The sequence below is a fragment of the Ranitomeya variabilis genome, chromosome 6, assembly GCF_051348905.1.
Source record: "Ranitomeya variabilis isolate aRanVar5 chromosome 6, aRanVar5.hap1, whole genome shotgun sequence".
Taxonomy (NCBI): domain Eukaryota; kingdom Metazoa; phylum Chordata; class Amphibia; order Anura; family Dendrobatidae; genus Ranitomeya; species Ranitomeya variabilis.
Window position 1 is genome coordinate 510790350 of NC_135237.1, and position 13524 is coordinate 510803873.

General features: G+C 42.3%; 1 protein-coding gene across 3 annotated transcripts in view; it reads right to left on the reverse strand.

Annotated features, from left to right (window-relative positions):
• The window catches only part of CPQ (carboxypeptidase Q), a 606939-nt gene that overhangs the window by 559274 nt on the left and 34141 nt on the right, over positions 1 to 13524 (reverse strand). The window contains exon 1 of one of the 3 annotated variants that reach the window (XM_077270927.1): positions 4959 to 4981. The exons of the other annotated variants lie outside the window; for them this stretch is intronic. The gene's annotated coding sequence lies outside the window, so the exon portion shown is untranslated. Of the gene's footprint in view, positions 1 to 4958; positions 4982 to 13524 lie in introns of those variants that run through there. 3 annotated transcript variants of the gene reach the window in all.

Below are 13524 nucleotides of genomic sequence, written 5' to 3' on the forward strand. Positions count from 1 at the left end.
TGATTAGTCGATTGCATGAATTAAAGGGGCTAATAGCAACAGCAGCTGTTATTAATGGTGGGTGCTGGCTGTAAATACGACCACCATATACCATGTGTGGAGCGAGTTCAGCCCCTGAAACCACTCAAAACACCCGACATGGATTTTGGGGAGGGGTAAAAATCCCCAACGACACACTGCCAATGATCATATATAACTCTGTAGCCATTACATGCCAATAACTGGTCACACTGTCATGAGCCGTTCACGCCATCAAGTATACATGGCCTAACAGAAGCAAAACATCACAAAATACAACTGGTATTTCTAACAATGTCTAAAAATTTGTCACATAAGACCTCCATGCTTTTCATGTTCTTGAAACAATTCCTCTTTTAAAAGGGCAACTAAACTTTCATTAATTAATTTATTTAATAATTTTGACCAGCATTGAAAGTTATGAAACTTTACAAATCACCCTATTAGGGGATTTGCCTTCATTCCTAAAAAAACAAAATTGCATGTACCGTAAGTGGCTTCCAAACGCCTGCTTTTCCCCGTTTATTAGCCTAGTTTCGGCTGCATGGATATCAGAATGCACTCACTTGGAGTACAGATGCTGGCAGTGACCGTAATAAAGTGATTTGTAAAGGTTCATAACTTTCCATGTCGGACAAAATGATTACAAAAAAATTAAAGTTACACTTTAAAGGGAACCTGTCACCTCCAAAATGGAAGGTGAGCTAAGCCTACTGGCATAAGGGGCTTATCTACAGCGTTCTGTAAGGCTGTAGTTAAGCCCCCGATGTATCCTGAAAGATGAGAAAAAGAGGTTAGATTATACTCACCCAGGGGCGGTCCTGCTGCGGTCCGGTCCGATGGGCGTCGCTGTCCGGTCTGGGGCCTCCCATCTTCATAGGATGACGTCCTCTTCTTGTCTTCATGCCGCGGCTCCGGTGCAGGCGTACTTTGTCTGCACTGTTGAGGGCAGAGCAAAGTACTGCAGTGCGCAGGCGCTGGGCCTCTCTGACCTTTCCTGGCGACTGCGCACTGCAGTACTTTGCTCTGCCCTCAACAGGGCAGACAAAGTACGCCTGTGCTGGAGCTGCGGCGTGAAGACAAGAAGAGGACGTGATCGTAAGAAGATGGGAGGCCCCGGACCGCGACGCCCATCGGATCGGACTGCCCGCGTGAGTATAATCTAACCTTTTTCTCATCTTTCAGGTTACATCGGGGGCTTATCTACAGCATTATAGAATGCTGTAGATAAGCCCCTGATGCTGGTGGGCTTAGCTCAACTTCCATTTTGGGGGTGACAGGTTCCCTTTAAGCTTTATGATTATAAATTAAAAGTAAATACTGCCTGTAAATTGTCTACTGTATGACTGCAATGATGTTCACAAGATAAGTGCCTCCAATTTAAACCATAAAGCGAGAACCTCTGTATTGTGTATAAGATGCTAAAATAAAGCTTGATTCCTGCTGTCTATTACATATATGGTATGTTCCACCCACGTATTCAGTACACAACCGTTTATTCTTCTATCCCTGAGTGACTCCTTCCTTATGAGGTTATTGGGTCCTGACTTGTTATGTCATCCAGCATTATTTGGTCTGGGAGTAAAATCATGAAAGAAGATACCAACACACAAACACACCCAGAGCCCCGTTTCACTGGTGACTATGTCAGCAGAGCTCCATCTTGACCCGTGTGTCCCTTACACAGTGATCACTACACTGCCCTACGTACGTAATATCTAGGGTCATCCCTCCAGTAGGAAATAACACAGCAGCTGAATATACAAGACAATAAATCAAACCTTCTTTTAGATTCCTCATTCAAGAACTTCTCATTTTAATAATATAACTATATTCAGAAGTAAATACAACTTTGTATTTCATCTCTGGGAAACAAGTTTATTCCTGACACCTTGGCTGCGACTGAAGACAAGATTCTGTGTTAAAAAGAAATTATTCACATCATTTTCTCCATATGTCAACATTATGGATGGAAGACTGTATGCAATCTGTATGTTCAGCAACAGAGCCGACTATTCTTACTGCTGCAAATGCCTAATCCAACTCTATGTCTGTATTTTCAAAAATTGTGTGTGGATGCGAAAGCTAGGAAAATTTGACATAGCAATTTTTAAGGCATTTTTCTCTCCCTGTAAAGGTGGGGAAGATGTTGAACACCCTCTCTGAAGACATTTTATGTATTGTGTGACCTGTATATTATTGTGTCTGTTATCCTCATATAGGAGTCAGCTTTCTTGTGTTCAGGGTTGACAGGGTTAACTGTAAGGCTGGTCCATTGTTTGGGGAAGTGTAAGTGGGCACTAGGAGCTTAGTTCCTGTTTTTATAGCCAATTGTTCCACTTCAGAGAAGGAAGATACTCTCAGCAGTGACAGCAGTATGTACAAGGAAGTTCAAGTTAGAGTGGGGGCAGTTCTTCAGCAGCAGGCAAGTTGGAGTACCTAGTGAAAGACATTTTTAAGCACAAGTTTTAGTGTTTGCCAGACCTGGAGGTATTAGTGAAGGAATATGGTATCAACCAGGCTGGGACAAATCCGTGCGGTATAGAAGTCGGAAGAGCTCCCTAATATAGTCCAGTGTAGTACTGGGTACAGTGGGCCCAGCAAAATACATCTTCCTGGCCCTGTGCTGGCAAGATGTAGGTCCTTAGCTTAACCTGTTGTTCTTCAGCAATGTTCTTCACAAGTTACGTGCCGCTGTTCGTAACCAAAATGTTTGTGCCTCTGTAATGTAATGCAGATGATGAATTCAAGTGTTTTACCTACTACCTGTTGCAGTTGCAAGATCAGTAAACAAGAGTTTATTTTATTAATAAGGTGTAGCTCACTTTTCATGACAACAAAAGGCCACGACTTGCTCCATAATACGGCCGCACGCAGTCTGGGAGTGACAGCAATTGAGGCAATCACATGTGCACACACTCAAGTAGAATATACAGGTGACTGACAGCACTCACTCATTTGGGCGCTCGTTCCATATCCAGGGAACCCTCCTGGGTAAAACGTCAATCTCTATATAGAAGAACAGCGCTCCACCGGGTGTAGTAGTCCAGAAGAATCTTTATTTAGCCATATAGCATAAGCAACGTTTCGACCATATGCTGGTCTTTTTCAAGCATGCTTGAAAAAGACCAGCATATGGTCGAAACGTTGCTTATGCTATATGGCTAAATAAAGATTCTTCTGGACTACTACACCCGGTGGAGCGCTGTTCTTCTATATAGAGATGTGCACACACTCAGTGACCCCAGTATACGGTGTTTAAGATTCACGAATTACACCTTGGAAACCCGAGCCCTGACAACCCTAGTGAAATAAAAGAGACTGGTAAGAGAGAATTCTGCCGAACGAAGGTTCCTTGATATTTGTATGCCCGGCTTAACCCCTCCCCACCACCAATTTTCATTTGTTTTCCTTCCCGTATTCCAACTTTTTATTTTTCTGTTGGCATAGCCAGATCAGGCCTTATTTTTTTCGAGGGATGAAATGTAGTCTTGTAATTATGTCACTGATATCATTCATTTTACCATATAATTTAATAAAAACAGGAACAAAATGCCAAGTGCAATGAAATGGTGAAAAAATAGCAATTCTTCCATTATTTTTTGAGGTTTCTGTTTTTACGGCATTCAATGTATGGAAACAATGACCTGCCAACATGATTCTTCATCTCAATATGATAACATCGATACCAAACTTGCAAAAGATTTTTATATATTTTATTAGTGAAAACCAACAAGTATAACTCTAAAAAAAAGTTTGTTTTGTGTGGCTATTTTCTGAGAGCTGTACCTTTTTTTGTCAATGAACATGTATGAGGGCCTCTTCGGCGAAAATATATTTTCATTAATATCATTTTGGGGCACATAAGATAAGGATACATAACAGGTGAGTACTGTATAGCTTTTTCTTTTACCCTATTACAGTTTTTGCTATTTTTTTTTTTCATTTTTCTGTATCCTGGGCCACTTTTGGAATTTTTTTCTGAAATCCTGTTGCAGCTAAATTTTATTGGAAATTTAGGGTATGTTCAAATTACGTTTTTTTCCAATGATGAAAAACAATCGTAGCGAAAATCGCTTTATGAAATGCTGGGTTTTTTTTTTTTTGGCCCAAAGTATTTTTGTGACTGTCTTAGCATTTCTTGTAGCGTTTTGTTAATGTTTTTCTTGGGTGTTTTCTGTTAACCTTTTTTAAAATCCGTTAAGCAATAAATTAAATGCTAGCATTCTCTTTAAGGAAAATTGCTTACATGACTCTCATGGATTTTTTTTAGCCATCTTATTAATTTCTTTTGTAAATTATGGAGTGGATTCATAGCTGGAAATGAATTAAGAACGGTCAGGTCACTTGGTTTATCACTTGGAAACCTAAAGTGATAAAACAAAACCCTCAAAACTCTGAATATATGAACAGCAAGATGTTTAGCAATAAAATGAATACCGGTAGTCTTTCAATTTTTTTTCTAAGCGCTTTTTCTGATGTTTTACAGAACGGAACCCGCTCATAAGACGTCTAAAAAAAACATGGATCTGAATACTTAATATCTGGCCTGTAACACAAGCATTCTTGTACACCATGACTAGAAATATAAAATGTTTAGCTATATTATTCAGAGATCACACACACTTCCCTACCACCGGCCGAAAATCTGTCGTCTACATCTATAACCAGGAAACTCATTCTTTGTAAGTAAAGTCAGTGGAAAGATAATCTGCTGATCCGCACATATTCTCCCTGTTAGATAGTAATCAGACTATTAATCAGACTTAGTGAACGAAAACAACTGAACCAGATAGACAAACTGTAACAGGATGGTAACGAATGGCTGGAGTATTTAATCAGTCAGTTGGATACAAGCCGCCTGCCACATCAGCAGAGACTGGAAAACTGAAATAGCAAATGGTCTGGGTTGTATTACTCCGCCATCTATGATGTTGCACCGTGAAGATGGTCAAACACTCTGTAAGGTCGGGTTGACATCCGCGTTCGGGGATTTCATTTGTCTTTTCCGTTCCAGGATCAGACAAACAGAATTCAAGTTTGAAATAGATCAGATTTTCTTTCCGACAAAAGGAAAATGAACCCAGACGGACTCGGTACTAATCAAAGCAGCAGTTCTTGCTTTTGTTTGCATCAGTTGGGCAACGGAATCGTTTTGAACATGAATTCTGTTTGTTGGGTTCTAAAACAAAACAGACAAAAGGTTGTGTGAACCCAGCTGCATTCCCACATCCAAGAGAAATGGATTGATTTTTTTTCCTAGGGGTTATAATAGTTGCTTCCGTTTTTATTCTTTTCTAGATTTTTTTTCTCACTAAATAGATGTGCTTCTTTCTAAGCAAACGGACCCCTGGAAAGTTGGCTTTTAAGGAAGAATCAGATGGCCGTATAACTCGGACGGGGATCGCAATGTAATCCTTGGACTGGCCGGCGGCACTCCTGACCCGATCATGTCAGCTGCATAGATATACATGCTACAATGGTTGGGTCAGGAAAGCTGCCAGCCAGTCCGAGCTTTGCAATGCGATCCCTGTCGGAGTTATATGGCCATTTGACTCTCTTCCCTTATTCCAATTCATAACAGATGCGAATTGGAAGCATTCTGGAGTTTTATGTATCCCTGCTAATTTGTATGACCGCATCTGATCCACACACATAGAACAGAAAAGGATATACTCATAGTTTCATGGATCTCACTCTCGAATCATTGATTTTCATAGATGTGTGAATAGATGCTTTCAACTCTATTGGTCAATCTGGTGTCCGGTGACAGCACATGGGCATTTTACAAGGATGTATGGGTCCACATCAAGCTCAACCGATAGTCCTATTATGTTGATAAACAAAAAGCCAAAAACCCAATGCAGTAGATGCGAAGTGCCCCATGTTAAGGGAAAAAAGACTATTCGACTCTAAATATCAAATCAGAATAAATCTCTGGATCAATGTCCTAAATCCAGAAATCTAGTATATATAGTTCTGTGAACTTGCTTAGTGAATAAACATCACATGGCAAAGAGGTCCATAGTCCAACTGCTCTTACAATAAGGAATTCGGAGTCTCATGTCGCACGCTCTTAGGCTACGTTCACATTTGCGTTGTGCGCCGCAGCGTCGGCGACGCAACGCACACAAAAACGCAGCAAAACGCATGCATAACGCTGCGTTTTGCGACGCATGCGTCCTTTTTTTGGTTGATTTTGGACGCAGCAAAAATGCAACTTGCTGCGTCCTCTGCGCCCGGACGCGTGCGCCGCAGTGACGCATGCGTCGCAAAACGCAAGTGCAACGCATGTCCATGCGCCCCCATGTTAAATATAGGGGCGCATGACGCATGCGGCGACGCTGCGGCGCAGACCGCAAATGTGAACGTAGACTTACAATGAAGAATCACCGTCTGTGATTATCAATTATTAAAATTTGAATTCATTGTGCATTTAAATCAGGCAGTCATAGCACAAAAAACAGTAAAGTTTACGTCTGCATCATTTAGGAATGTCCTTTCATTTTGTTAAGATACTAGAAGCCTTAAATGTTTAACAGCAGGGGTTTTTTTAAAAAAAAAACAAAATTTAAAAAACCCTGCTTTTTAGGCTCCACTTTACTTCTGAAGAGACTTGAGGGGCCTATAAGTCAGTAAGTGTCAGCTTAGAGTTCAGATTTTGCGGAAAAGGTTTGCAGGTACCATGTCACATTTGCAGACTCTTTGAGTTGCCATAACAGCAACCATCCCACCCTCCACCCCAAAAAAAAAAAATGACTTAATTTTACAAAACCTGCATGGAATTAATCTAGGGGTGCAGTGAGCATTTTGACTTTGCAGGTGTTTCACAGAATTTTATACCATTAGGCCATGAAGATGTTGGTTTAGCTCTAGATTTTTCAGTTTTTTAAGGTGCAATTTGAGAAAATGGGCCCCACAATTTGTTACATAGCTTCTTTTGAAATTAGTAGTACCCCATTATCCAGTCAAAATCTACTTTTTGGGTGCATGGTAGGTCTAGGAAAGGAAATAATGTTTTTTGACTTTTAAAGTCCAGATTTTTCTGTAATAGTTTGCAGGTGCCTTGTGCAAAGACCCTCTAAAAACACGGTAGCCTCAAAAGTGACCTTATTTTGGAAATTACACCCCTCCGGGAATTCAACTACAGGTATAAAAACTATTTTGACACCGCAAGTGCTTTCTAGTAATAAGCATGCAGTAAAATTGCTATAAGAAATATTGTAATGCGTAAAATTGCAAATATGACATTGTAGTGCCCAATACATTGTGTCCAGCTTGTGCTTCTGGAGACAGACACCCTGTAAATTGTTATGGGTGTTCACCCTGCTACAGCAATGCCAAACACGTGGACGCTAACTGTAGTTTGAGCAGGAACTAAGAAGAGAATTTGGCTTTGCAAGCACGGATATTTTTTGGATGTCATGTCGCTTTTCCAGAGCTACCAATAAAATGGAAACCCCCTTATTTTCTATTAACAGATGATAGATTGGAGTGGGGGCTTTTTTGCAGGATGAGTTGACATTTTTATGATACCATTTTTCTTTACATTTTTTTATCAAGTTTTATTTCACCTTTTGTACAGACTTCAACAGAATTGCCATGTATTGCAGTGTATTAGACTGTCAGTTTTACACTAAAGAGGTTAAAGAGGGCGAGCACTCCCCCACACAATCAGCTAGATGCAGTGGTCCCTATTGATCACTCCTGGCATAGCTCTGAAGCCCATGCATCATCTACGCCATTTGCTTTCACAATATAGGACGTACCGCTACCTCCAATATCAGGGAGGGGTTGAATTGAGTCTTGAAGGATTAAATTTTCAAGTTGAAAATCTTTCCTGATATAAATTGTGTAATATGTTGAGAATTATAGGTGCACGTGCTCAACCCTCGCTTCATTCATTGCCAGGGGCTGCCAGAGAAAGCCAAGTACAGAGCTCTGCTATTTCCATCAGTCCAATTGACAACAAACAGCGAAGGCCAAGGATGCATAGCTCAACTCCATTCAAGAACCCTGCTCAAGGGGTTTCTGGAGCTGCGTTCAAAGCAATTGGACCCCCAGTGATTAACATGTTACTCAATATCATGAAGTAATTTGCGATTTTGAGAAAAATACCTTTAAAGTGAACCTGTCAGCAGGATCTCGCTGACAACAATGCATTTATCTGACTTTTTCTTTAATGTTTATGGGGCCTATAGGCATTGGGCACATTACTTAAAGTGAACCTGTCAGCAGGATTTTGCTAAGTAAACTACAGGCATTATCAGGTTGGTGCTGTTATACTGATTAAAATGATACCTGAGATGAAGAAATCCTTCTTGTGGTTCTTGTGTAATCAGTGTTAGAAGTTTTCAGTTAATGAGATGTCCGTGCTCCAGGACTGTAAGCAGAGTCTTATCTTCATGCTCTAAGCCAGAGAAACCAAGGAAAGATCTGCCCACAGGTCGCCCCGAAGGACAGTCTGTGTCTCTCTCTATGACGAGGAACATGTTTGTGCTTCGGGGTGGCCTTTCGGCAGATCTTTCCTTGGTTTCTCTGTTTTAGAGCAGGAAGATAAGACTCTGCCTACAGTCCTGCCCTGGAGCACAGGCATCTCATTAACTGAAAACTTCTAACACTGATGACACAAGAACCACAAGACGGATTTCTTTACCTTAGGTATCATTTTAATCAGTATAACAGCGCCAAGTTGATATTGCCTGTAGTTTACTTAGCAAAATCCTGCTGACAGGTTCACTTTAAGTAATGTGCCCAATGCCTATAGGCCCCATAAACATTAAAGAAAAAGTCAGATAAATGCATTGTTGTCAGCGAGATTGACTAACCATCTGAAGTGCATGAGAGGCATCTTGACTCAGTCCTGACAAACGATTTTGGGGAGAAGGATTGGCTTCTTGAATTTCATTGCCCAATCCTATAGCTCTCTACAAGGATAGGCGGCTGCCCGATACCAGCATCTTTCTGGAATATACATGAATGCTCAGCCGAGCCAAGCAAGTATGGTGGAGGAACAGCGGCAGAGAGGCAGAGCTGTACAGGGGAACAACTACTTCTATTATTTCAACCTATTTCAAGACGAACGGATGAGGGGGGCATTTGCACACGGCTTCTTTTTTATGGACTTCTCCAGCCCAGGAACCCACCTGAAAAAGGATAAAAGGAATGCACCATATGCTCTGCAATGTCAAAATGACCTGTTGTGCATATGTTCGGTTTTTTTTAGCTTGTTTAACGTGCTTCAAAAACTTCTTCAGGCCTCGAAAATCCATCAATCGTTTTTATCAAAATGTTCCCCTGCCCCCCAAAAAACAACTAAACAAACAAACAAAAAAACACAGTATAAAAAGAAGCACCAATCATTTTTTGGGGTGTCTTCCTCTTTTAACACTCAGCGGGTGTGCTGGTTTCTAAAAAAAACAGTATGTGAATAGACCCTTAGAGACAACAGTGGTGTCCATACTGTGTCATTCGGCTTTGTCAGAATAAGGCCCCTTTCACACATCAGTTTTTTGCCATCAGTCACAATCTATTGGCTTGACGGATCTGATCTGACTAGCTGATCTGGCTAATTGGATCCTAAAAAAAATCAGAGCAGGCTCGGTTTAAAAAAATCCGTCGCCGGATTCCGTCATTTCACATATCCGGCGCCCATAAGCTTCCATTCTAGCAAACGACGGATGGCGACGGATCCGTCGCTGTCCGTTTTTTGCGCCGGACACAAAAAACTTTACTATGTCCGTTGTCCCCGGCAGCCGGACAAACAATTTTCGACAGATCCGGCGAATGACGGATGAAACGTGAGGCCGTCCGTTGCAATCCGTCGCTAATACAAGTCAATGAGAAAAAAAATCAGTTTTTTTCAAAATTCGACGGATTGCGACTGATGGCAAAAAACTGACGTGTCAAAGGGGCCTAAGAATTGCACAGCAGCTAGAACAGCACGTAAACCTTTGCAGATCACTTACGGCTGTGTTTATAAGCAGGGACAAGGCATTACAAAGTGTCAGATATTTATTTCCATGATTGCACGAAGAAGGAATGAGAAAAATGGAGGCGTAAAGCGTGAAATTGGAGCGCAGATACATGGACCACATTTATGTGAATTCCTAAACCGTGAGGACACTGGATTATAGTTTATAAAGCTGGAAAGTGATTACAACCCAGGGTCTTATATAATGGGATATTGTCCATTTAATGGAGCACATTCTGTTAATATCACTTTACCTCGACAAGAATGTCGTCGTTGAGATTGCATTTTCTATCTGATACTATGGAGGTTTAAGGGGCTTAGAGACACAGACAAAAACACATGTATGTCACAGGAGGGGCCGACCGTGCAGTTTTCATTGCTTTAACTCCCTATTGGATTAGAAGTAAAAATAATACAGCACTAGATAGAAATTTTAGGGCTTGTTCAGACAAAATTATAATTAGTCCAGGCCACACACAGAGAACATGCATTTCCGTAGTAGTCAGTTTTTTGGCCGATTTTCAAGAAAACCGATGGTAAGTGTGGAAAAACATTGCAGCATGCACGACTTTGATCTGATTCTTGGACCCGAATTACGCGTGCAACGAATGACGGCTCCGGCAGCCGTCCACCCAATGCCGCACACGGAGCCAGTCACGTCCACAATTTACGGTCATAACTGGCCCGACTTGCAATACCACCATCTGATGGTCCTGGCCTTACTGAAGGGAGCTAGTAGTCTTACTATTGTGATGCGGCTGCAGTGCAGTGCAGCGCAACCTCCACCAGGGGGTGCTGGCGAGGGAAGAGAGACCTCACACTAACAGCGCAGCAACACTGAGCAGCCGCACAGGTGTCACAGGTAACAAAAGAGTGGTCAGACAGGCTGAGTCAGAACCTACCAGGAGTAGAAGTACCAGAGGCAGCAGCAATGCACGCAGTCAGAGACAAGCCAGAAGTCAGAGCCAAACAGGAGCGCGGTATCCTCTGAGCTACGCCCCCTTGCTAAAAACCAGAAAACTTAGCACTAGATACAAAGCAAAGGCCCATATCTCTGGAACCGTATGGATGATTTAAAGGGAGCCTGTCAGCAGGATTGCGCACAGTAACCTACACACAGGGTCAGGTCGGTGACACTATACTGATTAAAATGATACCTTGGTTGATGAAATCCATCATATTCATTATGCAAACTAGGGGGCAGGTCAGTGAGGAATCAGTGACCTGTCAGCAGTCTGCATTATGAATACCTAAGCAGAGCACCACAGAAAGACCCCCACAGGCCGCCCCGGGGCACGGGCATATCATTAACTAAAAACTGAAAATAAAGATTAAACAACAACCACAAGACGGATTTCATCAACCAAGGTATCATTTTAAATCAGTATATACTTGTGTATTGGGGAAGTATGGGGGTCCATAAGTATGTGTACTCTCAATTGAAGTCTACATTTCAGGAAAAAAGCAGCAGCGGTGCTAGGCTGTTTCTACAGCTCCTATAGACTTTAACCCCTTTCTGACATCGGACGTACTATCCCGTCGAGGTGGGGTGGGCCCCCATGACCACGGACGGGATAGTACGTCCAGCGCCATCAGCGGCGCTCACGGGGGGAGCGCGGCCGGGTGTCACGGACCGCTCCCGGCACATTAACCCCCGGCACACCGCGATCAAACATGATCGCGATATGCCGGCGGTGCAGGGAAGCATCGCGCAGGGAGAGGGCTCCCTGCGGGCTTCCCTGAGCCCCCCGCAGCAACGCGATGTGATCGCGTTGCTGCGAGGGTCTTACCTCCCTCCCTGCCTGCTCCAGACCCGGATCCAAGATGGCCGCGGATCCGGGTCCTGCAGGGAGGGAGGTGGCTTCACAGAAGCCTGCTCAGAGCAGGCACTGTGAAGCAGCCTGCACTTCTCTCAGATCGGTGATCTGTCAGAGTGCTATGCAAACTGGCAGATCACCGATCTGTATTGTCCCCCCCTGGGGCAAAGTAAAAAAGTTAAAAAAAAAATTTCCAAATGTGTAAAAAAAAATAAAAAAAATATTCCAAAATAATGAAAAAAAAAATATATATATTATTCCCATAAATACATTTCTTTATCTAAATAATAAAAAAAAAACAATAAAAGTACACATATTTAGTATCGCCGCGTCCGTAACGACCCGTCCTATAAAACTGGCCCACTAGTTAACCCCTTCAGTAAACACCGTAAGAAAAAAAAAAAAAACGAGCCAAAAAACAACGCTTTATTATCATACCGCTGAACAAAAAGTGGAATAACACGTGATCAAAAAGACAGATATAAATAACCATGGTACCGCTGAAAGCGTCATCTTGTCCCGCAAATAACAAGCCACCATACAGCATGATCAGCAAAAAAATAAAAAAGTTATAGTCCTGAGAATAAAGCGATGCAAAAATAATTATTTTTTCCATAAAATAGTTTTTATCGTATAAAAGCGCCAAAACATAAAAAAATAATATAAATGAGGTATCGCTGTAATCGTACTGACCCGAAGAATAAAACTGCTTTATCAATTTTACCAAACGCGGAACGGTATAAACGCCTCCCCCAAAAGAAATTCATGAATAGCTGGTTTTTGGTCATTCTGCCTCACAAAAATCGGAATAAAAAGCGATCAAAAAATGTGACGTGCCCAAAAATGTTACCAATAAAAACGTCAACTCGTCCCGCAAAAAACAAGACCTCACATGACTCTGTGGACCAAAATATGGAAAATTTATAGCTCTCAAAATGTGGTAACGCAAAAAATATTTTTTGCAATAAAAAGCGTCTTTCAGTGTGTGACGGCTGCCAATCATAAAAATCCGCTCAAAAACTCGCTATAAAAGTAAATCAAACCCCCCTTCATCACCCCCTTAGTTAGGGAAAAATAAAAAAAATGTATTTATTTCCATTTTCCCATTAGGGCTAGGGTTAGGGTTGGGGCTAGGGTTAGGGCTAGGGTTAGGGCTAGGTCTAGGGTTAGGTCTAGGGCTAGGGTTAGGGCTAGGGTTAGGGTTGGGGCTAGGGTTAGCGCTAGGGTTAGGGTTAGGGCTAAGGTTAGGGCTAGGTCTAGGGTTAGGGTTGGGGCTAGGGTTAGGGTTAGGGCTAGGGTTAGGGCAAGGGTTGGGGCTAGGGTTAAGGCTACAGTTAGGGTTGGGGCTAAAGTTAGGGTTAGGGCTAAAGTTACGGTTAGGGTTTAGATTACATTTACGGTTGGGAATAGGGTTGGGATTAGGGTTAGGGGTGTGTCAGGGTTAGAGGTGTGGTTAGGGTTACTGTTGGGATTAGGGTTAGGGGTGTGTTTGGATTAGGGTTTCAGTTATAATTGGGGGGTTTCCACTGTTTCGGCACATCAGGGGCTCTCCAAACGCGACATGGCGTCCGATCTCAATTCCAGCCAATTCTGCATTGAAAAAGTAAAACAGTGCTCCTTCCCTTCCGAGCTCTCCCGTGTGCCCAAACAGGGGTTTACCCCAACATATGGGGTATCAGCGTACTCAGGACAAATAGGACAACAACCTTTGGGGTC